The sequence below is a fragment of the Phyllopteryx taeniolatus genome, chromosome 3 (assembly GCF_024500385.1).
Source record: "Phyllopteryx taeniolatus isolate TA_2022b chromosome 3, UOR_Ptae_1.2, whole genome shotgun sequence".
Classification (NCBI taxonomy): Eukaryota; Metazoa; Chordata; class Actinopteri; order Syngnathiformes; family Syngnathidae; genus Phyllopteryx; species Phyllopteryx taeniolatus.
This window is the reverse complement of record NC_084504.1, coordinates 19,607,722-19,623,637: the sequence shown is the minus strand read 5'-3', so window position 1 is coordinate 19,623,637 and position 15,916 is coordinate 19,607,722. Positions and strand designations below refer to the sequence as shown.

At 41.3% G+C, this 15,916-nt stretch overlaps 2 long non-coding RNA genes across 5 annotated transcripts in view; both read left to right on the top strand.

Moving 5' to 3' along the window:
• The window catches only part of LOC133475869 (uncharacterized), a 103,615-nt gene that overhangs the window by 49,944 nt on the left and 37,755 nt on the right, over positions 1 to 15,916 (top strand). For 2 of the 4 annotated variants that reach the window (XR_009787957.1, XR_009787956.1), the window contains 2 exons: positions 5,793 to 5,838; positions 5,930 to 6,411. The exons of the other annotated variants lie outside the window; for them this stretch is intronic. This is a non-coding gene — a long non-coding RNA (uncharacterized LOC133475869). Of the gene's footprint in view, positions 1 to 5,792; positions 5,839 to 5,929; positions 6,412 to 15,916 lie in introns of those variants that run through there. 4 annotated transcript variants of the gene reach the window in all.
• LOC133474562 (uncharacterized) lies at positions 2,873 to 3,871 on the top strand. Its single transcript, XR_009787553.1, has 3 exons — positions 2,873 to 3,000; positions 3,101 to 3,194; positions 3,321 to 3,871. It is a non-coding gene; the product is annotated as an uncharacterized LOC133474562 (long non-coding RNA).

Genomic DNA, 15,916 nt, shown 5'->3' with positions numbered 1-15,916 from the left:
GCAGGTCACCTACAGCCAAAACACCATTTTCATTCTTGTTTTATGTAGAATTTAGTCTTCAGTTAAACTGACATGTATGTTTTTGGAATGTGGGAGGAAGCCTGAGTACCTAGAGAAAACCAAATCAAACACAAAGAGAACATGCAAACCCCACAATGGAGGGCCTGAGGACCTCTCGACTGTGAGTTTCTGTGAGAAGTAGTACCTCTCCAAACCATCAGGCGCTGGTAGTCAGTGTTCCTGCCTGTGAGTCAGGCAAATTAAAGTAGCTTTCTTCTCATTTACATTTGGGGGACTTCTTTTATTTATGAGACATCGTAACCACCACACCACCACACTGCGGTGTACGTCATCAACTCCTTTGTGTCCCAGAGTCCAGTGACACAACACCCTAATTAGTGCCTGAATCCAATTTGCTTTAACTGATTGAGAAGTGATTACAACACACAACTCAACTGTGTCTTTTTGTATAGTTTTGCTGCATAGCTGCAAATCCTCTGAACAGGGTTTGAGTTTTAAACTGAGTTTTGGATGAGGGTCTTTACCATTCACATATACACACAAATTAGACCGTCGCCTTGAAAAAATAGGATAACAAGGAACACAACACATAATACACACGTTTAAAATGTAAAACCTACCACATGTAAAAGCTGTACATACAGTACATACTACAGTAGAGTAAAGCGGTTGTTGATTAGCATAAGATTACTTACTTTGCAGCAGAATGCCAGCACTCTACATTTGATCTAACAATTTAAATAATCTTCACAATATGATACGGCGGCACGGGGTCCGACTGGTTAGCACATTTGGTGCACAGTTCTGAGGACCCGGGTTCAAATCCGGCCTCGGAGTTTGCATGTTCTCCCCGTGCCTGTGTGGGTTTTCTCCGGGTGCTCCAGTTTCCTCCCACATCCCAAAACATGCATGGTAGGTTGATTGAAGACTCTAAATTGCCCGTAGGTGTGAATATGAGTGCGAATGGTTGTTTGTTTATATGTGCCCTGCGATTGGCTGGAGACCAGTTCAGGGTGTACCCCGCCTCTCACCTGAAGATAGCTGGATAGGCTCCAGCACGTCTGCGACCCGCATGAGGAGAAGCGGTACAGAAAATGGATGGATGGACAATCTGATACTTTAAATTTACCTAACAGTACCACCCAATTAAAAAAAAGAAAAGAAAAAACAGAGAAAATTATCTTATTTCTTAAAGGCGGACCACATTAATAGGAGTCTGTTTACTTAGCACATCAATCCTTCATTCTGATAAAGCAGGTCAGACGCACTCGCTGACGAGAAGAAGATTTTTTTGGTCTGGGATGTCCAGTGAACAATAAGAGAGGAAGCTCATCCTAGTGCCCTCTTAGTATCCAAACTGGAGTTAAAACGGATCCAGACTTTCGCCACCTTTGCCGGGGTCAGACCAACCAATCCACACTACATTACATACTACTTTTAAAGTATTAGATGGCTTAAAACTACATCAGCACGGTGACACGTAGTTAGTGTGTCTGCCACAGCCAGAGGCAGCCAATCAAATCTCGACCCTGATCTTTCCTTGTGGCAGTCGCATGTTCCCCTTATGCTTTTGCATCTGAGAACACTTTATTGAAGGTAAGCTTTGTTTAGCAATGCCAGAATACTGCTCAAACGGTAGATAGCACATTTTCAATGTTTACATTCAGTACTTTTAAGGAACGCAACCATCCATCATCCATTGTCTGTACTGCTTTATCCTCACTAGGGTTGTGGGCATGGTGGAGCATATCCCAGCTATCTTCGGGCGAGAGGCAGGGTGCACCCCGAACTGGTCGCCAGCCAATCGTAGGGCATATATAGACAAACAACCAGTCGGGCACACATTCACACCTACGGGCAATTTAGAGTCTTCAATCAACCTACCACGCATGTTTTTGGGATGTGGGAGGAAACTGGAGTGCCCGGAGAAAACCCACACAGGCACGGGGAGAACATGCAAACTCCACACAGGCGGGGTATTTGAACCCCGGTCCTCAGAACTGTGAGTCTGATGTGCTAACCAGTCGTTCATAGTGCCGACTTAAGTAACACAGATGTACAAAATATATATAGTATGTGGGATATCGGTCAATTGTTGTCTGGGTATTATATTAAACGTACAGTTATGTCAGAAATGTAGGATGCTTTGATTACCGGAATGACAGCTGACTCTCACCATGCTAACCGCTATCTAGCCTTAAGATCTAATGTGAGGCAAAGCTAAGTTAACGTGACTTACTTTAGCTAAATCAGGCTCAAGTAAGTCAAGTTGGTAATTGTTCCAGGTCATTAAGTGAAACAATCTTGTTTTATTTCCGCTTATCTTTGCACACAGTTAGGCGGTGAGATATGTTCAAATTGTGTAGATCGTAGCTGTTTATGGCAGCCACTTTGTCATTTTTTTGCCACTGCATACAGTTTCGCAAAACTGTTGTCAACTTTTTAGCCCTCATCTTAACACATCTACAGAGATTGCATAGCTGATATTAACTGATTCGCATTATACCTAAAAATGAAAAATGAACAAACACGAGTCGGTCTACCAGTATTTCCTTTTCAAGCATAGCTTATCCTCCCGATCTTGACAAACAAACAAATACAAATAACGTGATTAAAAATCTATCTATCTATTAAGTATACTTAATAAAATTTCTCATAAAAGTCTTCTTTCAATTATTCTTATCATCATCATTATTTCATTTACTGTGGTCTGCACAGAAGCTGGTACTGTTTCAAAAGGCCCATAAGGCTTCAGTGTGTAGCTGTTGAAGCTGTTGCGGTGCCTTCAGGGCACGGTGGAGCGGTAACAGCTGTGTTGTGCACTACAAGTGTCGTGACTCCCCAGTTCTCTAGGGAGGATGGGCCACAGTGAAAACTACAATCAATAAAGCCTTGGTTATGCATCACTGGACGGCTGCATGCACACATGCGACTGCTGAGATATTTTCCCCGCCACGTTCACTGATCTTCTTCATCTCCGTACGATCCTTCACACATCATTTCCCCACACTTGACCATTTTGTTCCCACTCCTCATTAGAAGCTTATTGATTGCTTCTCTTCTTCCACTTCTGCTGCAGCTGCATCTGTGCATGATCTTTATCGCTATTCACTCAGTAGTGGAAATGATGTGCAGGTGCTGCCACTACAGAGTCAGCAAAGAAATAACAAATGGTAGGTAGGTAGGTGTGTGCATTAAAAAAACTATCTGTATTTATTCATGAAATACACAAAGTGATATGCTGTGAATGTAACCGCACCCAGTAATCCTTCTATCCTTGTTGCCCACATCACTAACAGGCAGGAGTTTATTGAGCTTACTTCCAGCCAACAAAAACATGCGTTAACAGGAGGGGCAAACAAGCATCAAAACCACATTCTTCTCTTAGTGGATTCCAATCATCTACAAAGCAGGGGGAATATGACAGTGATAGTGATCCCCTTCATCTTGCGCACCACGGAGCGTCCTGAAGAGGTGGGCGTTAGTGAGCCGGCTTTGTGAATACCTGATGAACCACGGAGGGAGCGGCGGTTTTCTGTCCTCCTACTGCTTCCCCCTCCTTGCCTCTCATCTATCGCCTGCAAGCACACGTTCCTCCAGTTTGCTTCCCCCTCCTCTCGCCACAGTCCCGAGGGGGCCACTTTGGCTAAACAAGGGATTTGAAGATCTGAGCGATAAAACACAAGAGACCAGTGCTGTCCTCAGAATAGACGCGCTGATTTACAATGAAGGTATCGACTGGGCATATTCAGTTTGGGATTGGAGGACGAGTCATTGCTGGCTGCTAATTGAAAAGCAGCAGGAGGGGACAGCAGCCATTATGTTTAGAAAGCAATAATGCAATTACATGTTGTGGCCAAATCATTAGTTAATATTGGTCAAAATACATGATTAAAGGTTAAGTTTGCAATTTAAGAAAAACAAAACAAAGCACTTTTTGGTCTTTTTTTGTATTTTATTTTAAAATATTTTTTTTACTTGTCAGTATGACCTGACTTTAGTACACATGTAGAGTGATCTGTAAAAAATCTGCCCTCTATGGCCCTGTCTAGTACCTGTACTTTGATTTTTAAGAAATCCACTGTACATTGTTGCAGTTGGGTGCGGGGTGGGGGTGTAGCAGGCATCAGGGGGGTGGGCATCTAAATCAGGGGGTGGGCATTCAATCTGAGTGTGAATGAAGATAGTGATTTCAAAGTTTCCACATCTGAACGTCCCCACCACCGTTGATGGATAGATTACGATCAGGAAACTCCCCCCTCGTAGTTGTCCCCGGTCTTCACAGGACCTCTGCAAACCACTGCTTGTGAGATGTATTTTTTGAACATCCAGTTGTTTCTCCATTTGTGTTTGGCAACAACGTGGGATTCAGTATAACTCTCTCTGTTTGTGCGTACCCCGCTTATTTTTTTACTAACTTTGCCAACTAAATCATAATTACTTTTCATCATCTGCAACAACCTTGACATTTTATTAACATGTTGTGATGGCTTTCACCAAGCAGTTTAATCTTCCACTCACTTTTAACCAGACGTGTAATAATCTGACATGATTTGTTTTGGAGTCTGTTGTGTGCAGATTAAACAACAGCAACAAACACTGGAGCACGTTTTCCTCATTAAGATCACCTATCGTGCTGTTGCATAATGCTCGAAACACTTTACTCTTGGTGAAAGAATCGCTGCAGCGCACATGAGACTCAATGTGATGCAAATGTTTCCTAAATTGGGTGCACACCCTGCATCACATTTAGAGCGTGTCAGTTCACCTGAGGCTCCTTCATGGTAAAGGGGAAAAGAAACTGTCAGCAATATGCTCAACCCTGAATTTAGAACACACTAAAAGATGTTTGTCCTTCTTAATGTCCACTGAAAAAAAATCATTTGAATTTACTTAATTCGGTGGTACATAATTAAAATGGGCGGCACGGTGGCCGACTGGTTAGAGCGTCGGCCTCACAGTTCTGAGGACCCGGGTTCCATCCCTGGCCCCGCCTGTGTGGAGTTTGCATGTTCTCCCCGTGCCTGCATGGGTTTTCTCCGGGCACTCCGGTTTCCTCCCACATCCCAAAAACATGCATTAATTGGAGACTCTAAATTGCCCCTAGGCATGACTGTGAGTGCGAATGGTTGTTTGTTTCTATGTGCCCTGCGATTGGCTGGCAACCAGTTCAGGGTGTACCCCGCCTCCTGCCCGATGACAGCTGGGATAGGCTCCAGCACGCCCCGCGACCCTAGTGAGGAGAAGCGGCTCAGAAAATGGATGGATGGATGGATAATTAAAATGTTTTAAAAGAACAGCTATTATTTGACTATATTCGAGGAAAATATAAGGAAATTATTATATGTCAGTTTACCAAATTGTAATCATGTGCAACCAATAATTAAGTACAGAAAAAAATGACATTTTTGAGTGTTATGACACCTATATTTTGGATTTTCCCAGGCAGTAATTTCCAGCCACTGCGCTGCCTAACATTAGTTAGCCACCAGGAAAGGGAATTCTGACAAACTCTGAATTCAATATAAATCATTAGGAAAAAAAAGAAAATGTCCTATCCGTCGCCACAAGAGTGGCTATAAGACCTTGATAATACATAATTTCATCTAATGCCTGCAGCAGGAACCCTTTGTCTTTAAAGAAGAGGTCTTTTTGACAGTGTGCATGCCAACTTGAGTGATTTTGCTTTAAAACCCTGAGGGTTCAACCTGAGGACTGAGAGGTAAAATGGCTCATTATGATATTGTGCTCTCTGCCTCTCCTCTAATCAGTCACCTGTCCAGCTCAAGTTCGCACTTCAGTGTGTAAACACAGCGGGTGAGTGTGATGTCATACAGTGGCAGTCGGATAATCTACTCCACAGCAACCATTATTTCATTTTAACTCCAGCTTTCTCTCTCCTGCACAGTTGTCAGATTGTATGCTTGCTGTAAGTAAAAATAATCAAAGTCAGGAAGACTAAAAGGATGAAATCAATGCTGCTCACTCACGCTTATGCTGAGATTGGGTATTCAAGCATTGTGTAATTTGTTGGGAGCCGTGTGAAAGACAAGACAACAACAAACCTCTTCAGAAGCCTCAGTCGTTACGTCATCCTTCAGGCTGCAAGAAATGGATGTGCTTCATTTTGCCACCCATAATATCTGCAGGGGCTTCCACGCGCCTTCCCAGAGGGCACGTGCTGCCGTATTAAAACTGTCCATCGTCTTTTTTGGGCGACCGACAAGAGGTCTGAGAGTCGATGAAGTTGACACGCATCGTCCTTCAAGAATGCCTCATTGCACAGCAACTGCACCAAAGTTTGCGCACTGCTCGGTGCAGTCAATGAAAGTAATAGTCTTCTCCCGCAGGGTTTTGGACGAGCAGCTCACAGGGACCACCCTTACTCAAGTATCCAGAGGGAATGTAAACATAACAAAAATAAAAAATTCCATTCAATATCTATACTGCTTCTCCTGTGCAGAGTCTCCAGGAAGCTGTAGCCAATCCCGGCCACTCTTTCACTCTACAGGCTCAGCTGTTCTGGGTCAATTTGTTTTCCAATTTGAAATATTACAGTGCAAAATGCAAAAACCTGGCTAATAAACAACAACAATGGAAGAGAACCAGGGTCACCTGTCTTCACTTCTCTGCATTTAGCTGATGGAAATTCGAAGGAAGACCGCTGCAGCAAATAGAAGACTGTGGCGTATAATACAGCAGCTAATCTTGAAGCTAACCTTAGCACGACTACTACGTACTATTTCTAGTAGGTGGACCTGGTATTATACACTACAAGCTTTAAACCTGGCATGACTCAAGCTCATAGATTGGAATTCTGATAGATTTTCTTTAGGTGGATATCGATTTTTACATATCCAAGTTTTATTTTCTCTGTGACATACATTTGGATTCTGACATGTCTACAGACCGCCCTTGAGTGTTAACTTTCAAAAATTAGTATCGGTTTGGAAATACAAGGTAATGACCCAAAACCCCAAGCACAATGCTGAGCATCACATTGAGAAGACGAGACTACTGACCTCACTCCCATCACCCACACCTTTGGGATGAACAAGAACTAGAGACTTGGGTCCTACATTTGTGACCTCTGATCACACCAATGTTCATCAGAATGAATGGATAATATAGTAATTCTCAGAGAAAAACTGCGCAATCCTTTAAAACACCTGCCGAGAAGAGTACAAGCTGTTTCGCTGCAAAGTGGTTATCATAAAAACTCCTGTATATGTATGTTTCCGAATATGTTTGTCCTGATGGTATATACCACAACACATTTTGCTTGCTAAACATACAATGATTGTGACAGCCATGACTCATTGCCAAGCACTAAGAGGCATTAAAAAAAAAGTCTCCTTGACTGCAGTCATGACATGATGGTTGAAAGCTGATTATCATATTACATGTTAGACCGAGGCAAAATAACAACTATCTCACACACAGGCACAAGTGGCAAAGGCGGCAATGTGTTGTTGACCTTTGTGGGTGAACGAGCATAAACAAGACAGCCCGCCGCCTGGTTTCGAATTGGTTTGCAAACCTGCACCAGAAGGGTCCAAAGAAAATGTTTGCACATTCACCTCACTTATTTATTCATGCAGAATAACTAGGCTCCAAAATAGTGAGGGGGGATGGGTGGGGTGGCACACAAAATAGTTTTCATAAGGGGAATATTTGTTTAAAATGTAAGTATAGTCCATAAAATGAAACAGGAACCTATAGAGCAGGATGGTTTCACTCAAAATCTTATATAGTTGTATGCTCCTGGATAGCACCATCTATGACTTCTTTTATTTAACAATTTTTTTTGGTTTATTTCATTTTCAAGAGAATAATGGCTAACATCTGCTATTCTGTTAAGTGTCACAGCTGCCCTAAATATGTCATGGCGGCACCAACACAACTCCCTGTACTGGCCAGTATCCTTCCCCATGCTGCACCAGCGAGAACATCTTCGAAACGCTCCCCCCGCCCACAAACCCTCAACCCCTTGCGTTCCTGCTCTTTTAACATGCATCTGAGGGCCCTTTTTCCCCCCCAGGGAACATTGCTCAGCACACATGATCAGACCTTATCTCCTTCTGCTTTTAAATGATGCAATTTTCTGACTTGGTGAAGTAAGCAATGGCTCACACTCGATGGAAATGTGGTCGTGGTGACTTGATTATGTTCCATACATTACAAGATGAAAGCTGACTGAAAGCTGTATTCAGGGGTTGAGTTACATGGTAGCCAATGGAAGTTGAGTAAATGTGTTCATAAGGATAATTTTGATAATTATGATGCTCATGTAGAAAATGGAATGGTAATAATTCCTATGACTTCAAAAGTTGATTAAATTTTAAAATGCAATACTATATTTTTCAGTTCCAAATGCCTGTGACTTAAAGTTTTGTCCCTTAAAATACAATACAACACTGTGACTTTCTTGAGAAACCTGAGGTTAAAATGTCATTAATTCTAAAGATTTTCCTCATGTACCTGTTTTGTTTTGCATTAAAACAAAGGGAAAACATATTGTTATTTATTATTTTATTAAGTATGGTATGATGTTAGTGGTCTGGACCCTTTGACATCAAATTAGGCTTTTTGTGGCCCCTGAACTACAATGAGTTTGACACCCCTGCCTTTAATGATCAGAAAGGCAGCTACCCTCATCCGCTGTGAGTTAGTGCTGTAGTGTTTACAGAAAATGTATCAATGGATGGATTTTGTTCAGTTGTGATGAATGACAGCTAGAGTAGGAGAGAACAACCCCATTGCTCCCTCAATGCCTCTGAGATAAATTAACTAATCTATACTTTGTCAATTCCCAACAGCCTTTACGTTGATGTTAATTCTTAAAATCAAATTGCCACATGTTTGATTCCCAGAGGTGCCCATGTGTTTATTTTTCGCTCAGCTGCAACCAAACATTGATCCCAAACCAGGCTGCGAGGGGCGTAGCCTAACTAGCCTGACTGTGAGCTTCTTTGCAGCTTGTACTCAGTAGGATTCCAATTTATCCAGCAAAGCTTGAGGCCATTGTTCGATCATCTCGGCGAGGGATCCGCCAAGGTCGACAGCTTCTGGTCTTCATCAAGACAGGCAGGGATAATGTTATGGCGTAGCTTGGGGTTTACAGTGGGAAGTTATCCTGTAAATAAGCAGCATATTAGGTGGCTGGGGGGGTACTTGAGCTGTACGATCACCGAGGTGGGCTCTGATTTGTCTTCCACCCCATCTCTGTGGCTCCCCAAGGACTAGCTTATGCTGCAGCCTCTGGCCTGGTGTTTGTTCTCTCCCCCCACTGGCTCTTTCTTGAACATCATTCCTGCCTGTATTCATCAAATACTGATGACCTAGCTGAAACTTGCCCATCTCATCAGTATATATAATGTTATTGCATACAGTAACCTTCACAGTGCACGTGTTAATCATACACATTAGTGCCTGCAGCGTCCTGTATTGTCTCTGATTATTCCCCAGTGCTTGGCTCCCACATTGAAAGTGAACCAGAGTCGTTTCAGGTAAACACACTTTTGCCATGACTCATTTTAACACAATGCGTTAATGAGATTTTGAGTAAGAGGCTAGTGTACACAGCACACAGTTTTAATTACTTTCAAGCTGAACCATTCGTCTAATTTAGGGTTCATTAGTTCAGGGGTGCGGCACGGTGGATGACTGGTTAGAGCGTCTGCCTCACAGTTCTGAGGACTTGGGTTCAATGCCCGCCCCCGCCTGTGTGGAGTTTGCATGTTCTCCCCGTGCCGTTTTCCTCCCACATCCCAAAAACATGCATGGTAGGTTAATTGACAACTCTAAATTGCCCATAGCTGTGACTGTGAGACCGAATGGTTGTTTGTTTGTATGTGCCCTGCGATTGGCTGGCAACCAGTTCAGGGTGTACCCCGCCTCTTGCCCGATGATAGCTGGGATAGGCTCCAGCACGCCCGCGACCCTAGTGAGGCGAAGCGGCTCAGAAAATGGATGGATGGATAGGTCAGGGGTGAAATAAAGTGTTGTGTACTGATATTTGTCTATTTGCTACCTTGTTTAATCATTGTTGATAATTGTGAGAAGTCATTAACACGATTAGTGTCTTCACATAAATGAGTATCCATCCATTTGCTGTACTGCTTATCATCACTAGGGTTGCAGCATTACTTATTAATAAAAACAAATCATTATAGGTAATTTTAGAAAATGTGTTATTTCAGAAATGTGTATCAAACTGGTAGCCCTTCGCATTAATAAGTACCCAAGAATTAGCACTCCATTTCAAAAAGGTTGGCGACCCATGCTCTAATCTAATTTGTAGCCGAACCTCCAAACTCAACAAAAATCCATTCTGTGATGCTGGTTCCAAACCATTTTTTCCCATAACAATCCAAACAAATTATCAGGCAAACTAGACATTCATGGAGATCAGCTGACTTGAAAAATGATCAACAATTTTTTCCTCTGAGATGTATTGAATCAAACACTAACCCAGTCATTCCCAAAGTTAAGAGTCCCAGGACCCTATTTGAAATCCTCTGTGGCCCACCAAAACCTCAAATCACAACTCTGATCAACACATGAGACTACAATCCATTATTCCCAAACATTGTAGCTAGTTTTTATAACCATATTCATTTGGTTAAGAAAACAGGTGGTTATGAAATGTTCATATACTGTAGATGTACAAATCAGTGAGCACAAATTCCAAGCAGACACTAAGGAGAGGCTTTGTTTCTTGGATTAAAATAGCTAGCAAGCAATTTAACATATTATATGTAAAAATATCTGAGCATCAGGAATCTGATTTGATTTTATGACACATTGTGTATCAAAATGCTCCTAACTTTTGATCTGCAACGGTAGGACCTCAGAGTCAGACAGCGCCTTGTCGGTGGACTTTCCACAATAATGACAGACATTAGTATTATGTTTTTGTAACCTAATGGTTAGAAATTAATTGTTCACATTATCCACATGTAACAGTTTGTCTCAATTTACATGGCTTGTTTGTTGAACATTTGATCAGCTCTGTCACTACGGCCACTTGGCCAGCAAGTGTACATCCAAACATCTGCGCTTACGCTTATGTGTGCACACTGCGTGCTGATATTTCAAGATGCCTTCAAAAGTAGCTCAGAAATGCATGTTAAAAAGTAATTTAATTGTTTTAATGGCTGTAAAGGTGCGTTAGGGTGGGGGGGGGGGGGGTGTTGGGTGGTGGGGATGTGCATATTTGGGTGAGGGGCATGGATAACATGGGCCAATGTCAGCCATCTCTAAGGGCCCCAGGCAGTTGCCTGGTTCGCCTGCCCTGCTGCGATGCCTCCGGTCTGACCGACATGTAACGGAGAGGGAACAGGAAGCAATGATAACTGGTTAACTTCCAGGTTTTTATTTGACTTTTAAGGCATTTTTTCCCAGAAAATTTAAAGTTCAAATTTTATTACCACCTTTATGGTGTGTCACATTAAAGTTCATCTGTATTAACTGAGGGTCACAGGTGTATTAATAATTTAACGGATGTGTAGTAAAACTTCAATAAAACAATATATTGTGTACCAAGCCTTTGATGACGTGTGACGGGAAATGAAGTGAAGAAGGAGCATCGCTGAAGATGAGTGTCTTCGCATAATTTCATGTACTATGACTTACATCATTTGGTTTGCAGTCCACTGCGATTGGCTGGCAACCAGTTCAGGGTGTACCCCGCCTCCTGCCCGATGATAGCTGGGATAGGTTCCAGCACGCCCGCGACCCTAGTGAGGAGAAGCGGCTCAGAAAATGGATGGATGGATGGGTTTGCAGTCCATCATTGAAACAATAAATTCTGATCTCACCCTCTGATAGACATGAACGTGGTGAAAAATGTGCAGTTGGGACATTTCAACTTTGGAGGGGAATCTGAGTGTGAATGGTTATTGGTCTATCCGATTTACTGGGCGACCAGTGCAGGGTGTGCAGGCTCTCACCCAATGTCAGCTGGGATGAACTCCAGGATACCCGTGACCTGTGAACAGTATAGAAAATTGATTGCAAGACGTGCGGAAATTCCTTGTCATGTTCAACTTTTGACAGAAAAGAAATTTTTAAAACAAAAAGTTGAGAGTAACAGGGAATATTTAAGATGGGAGAAAGCACCTGTAGAAATATTAAACGTTTCCGATGTCTTTGTTTTACACGAGATGTCTTCAAGAGCTACCAACGATGATTCAAATATGAAGTCCAACCCATTTGCAAGGCAACATCTAAAAATCCTGTCATGAAAATGGACGGTTTTAACAATTACGCTTCATCTTACATATGTGAGTACGAAGGTATGTAATTCGTCTATACTCTAACATTAGCTTTGTAACTTTTATTTATAATAAAGAACAAAACACTGTCACTTAAAAGCAGTAGTGTGAATGTTGTATGTCGAGATAGCCAACAACAAGCAGCGAATTTTATTTGATTGGATGGAAAACATTACTCTCCTCTAACGTTATATTTGTCCAAGCTAACGATAACTTTATCTCATTACAGCAGATTGAAAATTCATCACTTTATTTCTTGGTATGGCACATATACAGTCACACTGTCACGTCACTAGAATAAAACAAAGACTTCAGAGCCTTGTAATTTGTTATTTAGTTATCTAAAATTTAGGTTTAGTTCATTACAAGACGGTACAAGTTCAAACCATCATGTCATCAGCACGCAGTTATCATACAGTAGTCATCGGAGCATATACAGGAAGAAACCAACCTGTTTTCCGGTTTGGTCACGTGATGTCCCGCATAGTTTATGCCCGCAAACCATAAACTAGCAGTGAGAACATACATGCTGAGTTTTTCCTCATCATGTGAGTCACTCACATTTTACAAACTATTAAGTTGTTAAAAAATTGGTATCTGTGTCCTCTGCTTATGAGGTGTATGTTTTAATTAATTTGGTTTAAAGTCTTTGAAACTAGCTTTGTAAATGAGCAAATGAATTTATGACCTCAATTGTTCTTTTTTTTTTTAAGAAAGCACATGTAGAATTCCTTGAGAAATATCCTCATGACAAATTTCCCCTTACATTGGCTAAAAAGCATATTGGCCTTATCACCGTGACCCAGATACATGGTTGACAGGCATTGCAGAGGTTGCTCTTGTGCAATTTCACTAAGTCATGCCCATCAAAGAAAAATGTAGGTATTCTGCAGTGCTACATCAGATTCACAAGTCTCTTTGCTCCCCTGAGAATTCCCTGAGAACTGAAGAGAATCTTGTTACCATGGTGGCAAAACAATACTGCTCCAGTTAGCCTAAAGGAACAAGGTTAAGACACCTTTCTTTGCAAACCATTCAAAAAAGGATGCTGCATAATGATAACCTCGCGATGCAGCGGGTATGGTAACAAAACAGGTATCCGTTAATGGGAAGATTCACTTCTGGATGTATCACTACTGCAAAACCAACCTGTCCTAATGAATCTGGTTGTAAGGTGCCTCTTCAAGCGTGCATGAGATGAGTTGAGTACAAAGTTTGCTTCAAGGGATGCACAACTGCAGTCCAGCGTGTCGTGCCACCCTCTCAGCTTAGTGATGTGAAGGAGAGAGTTCATTTTTTTAACTCCGAGGCGAACTACTTCTGACGCTAATGAAAATGTTGCCCGAAGGTGAAAGAACAAATTCTTCATCTCTGAGGACTCAAACGCATGCAAATTGACATCACCATGGCTCTTATAACAGACCAGACATTGACCCTGCACACAGAGCAAGCCGTTGGAGAATATCTGTATATTTTAAGCAAAAGAATCCAAACAATAATAAGCACACTTTGAATGATATGTCCATGAGTGTCATGGTCTGTGTTTTGGTTTGGGTGTTTTTTTTTTTTTTTTTTTTTTTTTTGATCCAGACAGGGCTTGGAGGCATAATTTTGCGTCGACCTATTTCTGAAGTCAATTTAGACGAGATATTAGATTTTTTCCCCCCCCAGCCCTACATTATACATTACTTTTCTTCACAGATTGGCCTGATAAATGTCAGTAAATACAAAAGAAGAGTCTAAGTGTGAGTTACACATAAAAAGCAGCCCCACAGGAGAGATGACCGAGGACGTGTCCTAATGCACAATAGCCTCTGATTTGGTGAGACTACACACTACAGGAGGCAGTTAATTTGCAGCACACCTGCAGCAATAACCACCTGAGCTACAAACTCATTTGAATGAGTCAGACGCTCTGAACGGCACGTAGCGCTCACTGACCATTGCCACTGATTGGGCCCTCATAATGAGAGAAGAAAAGTGGCAGGTAATTCCTTCCCCCTCTCTTTCATCAAGCCTAATATAATGTACTGAGCAGGGAGGAAGCTGTGGACGTGTGAGCAGAACTGGTAAATATTTCCTCTAATGTCACAGTGACAAAACACAATGTTCCACCTTGAGGTTGCCAGCTGAATAAAGTGAAGGTTTTCTTCAACTTCCACGAAGAGGATATGTCATCCCCGGGATACATTAAGTCCTTTTTAAGTAAAGCATGTGCGCATCTTTCTTAAACCCAAAGTGTTGTCAATCCCTACAAGATACGTTATTTTCCAAAATTATGCACTGGGTTATGTAGGGTTTATGGAAATATATGGGAATGTGGAGGAAGGAGCCTTGTGGGTAACCGTTTAGTAGTTAAAAAATACCTAATTTCATAAACTACACTTTGTAATACAAATGCAAGTAATCAAGTCATTTCATGGCAAAAGAACAAATGTTCAAATGTACAGGTATAATGACACAATTAAAAGTTGTTTTACAAATTCCATTATTAACAGGCCATGTCTTTCCTATCGATAAAATATCCCAAAATATCCACCTCCAAGACCAACTGACTGACCAACACTAATATTATACATATTATTTTATATCCATCCATCCATTTTCTGTACCGCTTTATCCTCACAAGGGTCGCGGGCATGCTGGAAGCTATCCCAGCTATCTTCGGGCGAGAGGCGGTGTACACCCTGAACTGGTCGCCAGCCAATATTTTATATATATATATATATATATATATATATATATAAATTTAAACTTGGATCAGGACTTTCAGTGTGTATGCTCTCCCCATGCTTGCATGGCCTTTCTGTGGGTATACTCCTCCCACATTCCAAAATCATGCATGTTAGGTTAAGTAAAGGGGCCTGACTGTAAGTCAGTATTTCACAAACAAGGTTATTAAACAAAGGAATCAACCAGTGGTAGTCCATTTATATAAACTTGATTCGACCTTAGTACAAAGCTCAATCCAAATGAGAAAAAAACAAAACAATTAGCAAGTCTATATATTTTTTCCCCATTTTTGTTCACATGCTGCTGAGTATTTAATGATTGAACTGGCTCAAAAACAAACATGCAAATACAACAATTTTAAAAGCTTCTTGTTCAATCTTGTGTTGATGAGTTGCATGTTTGTTTCAGCGACTTTAGAAAGAAAGCAAGACTGTCAGCAAATAACAAACACTGTATATTGAGTTAAGTAATTAATGTTGGCCTATAAAATATGTAAATTACATACAGTATATCCTCATTTAGTGCCAGAGGGCATTCATTTACTTAACTGCAGAGGAACAGGTGACTGTTAGGCATAAGACTTTTATTTTTAACACTTTTTTCCCCCACAAATTAGTAATGATGCTTGATTATAATCATAATCAGAATCATCTTTATTTGCCAAGTATGTCAAAAACACACAAGGAATTTGTCTCTGGTAATTGGAGCCGCTCTAGTACGACAACAGACAGTCAATTGACAGAGTATACTTTTGAGACATAAAGACATTGAAAAAAAAAAAAACCACTCACTGAGCAATAAAAGGTTGCTAGTAATCTGGTAATGCCGGTACAGTTTTGTATTTATTTATTTATTCTTTTGACAGTTGTGCAAAAAGATGCAGT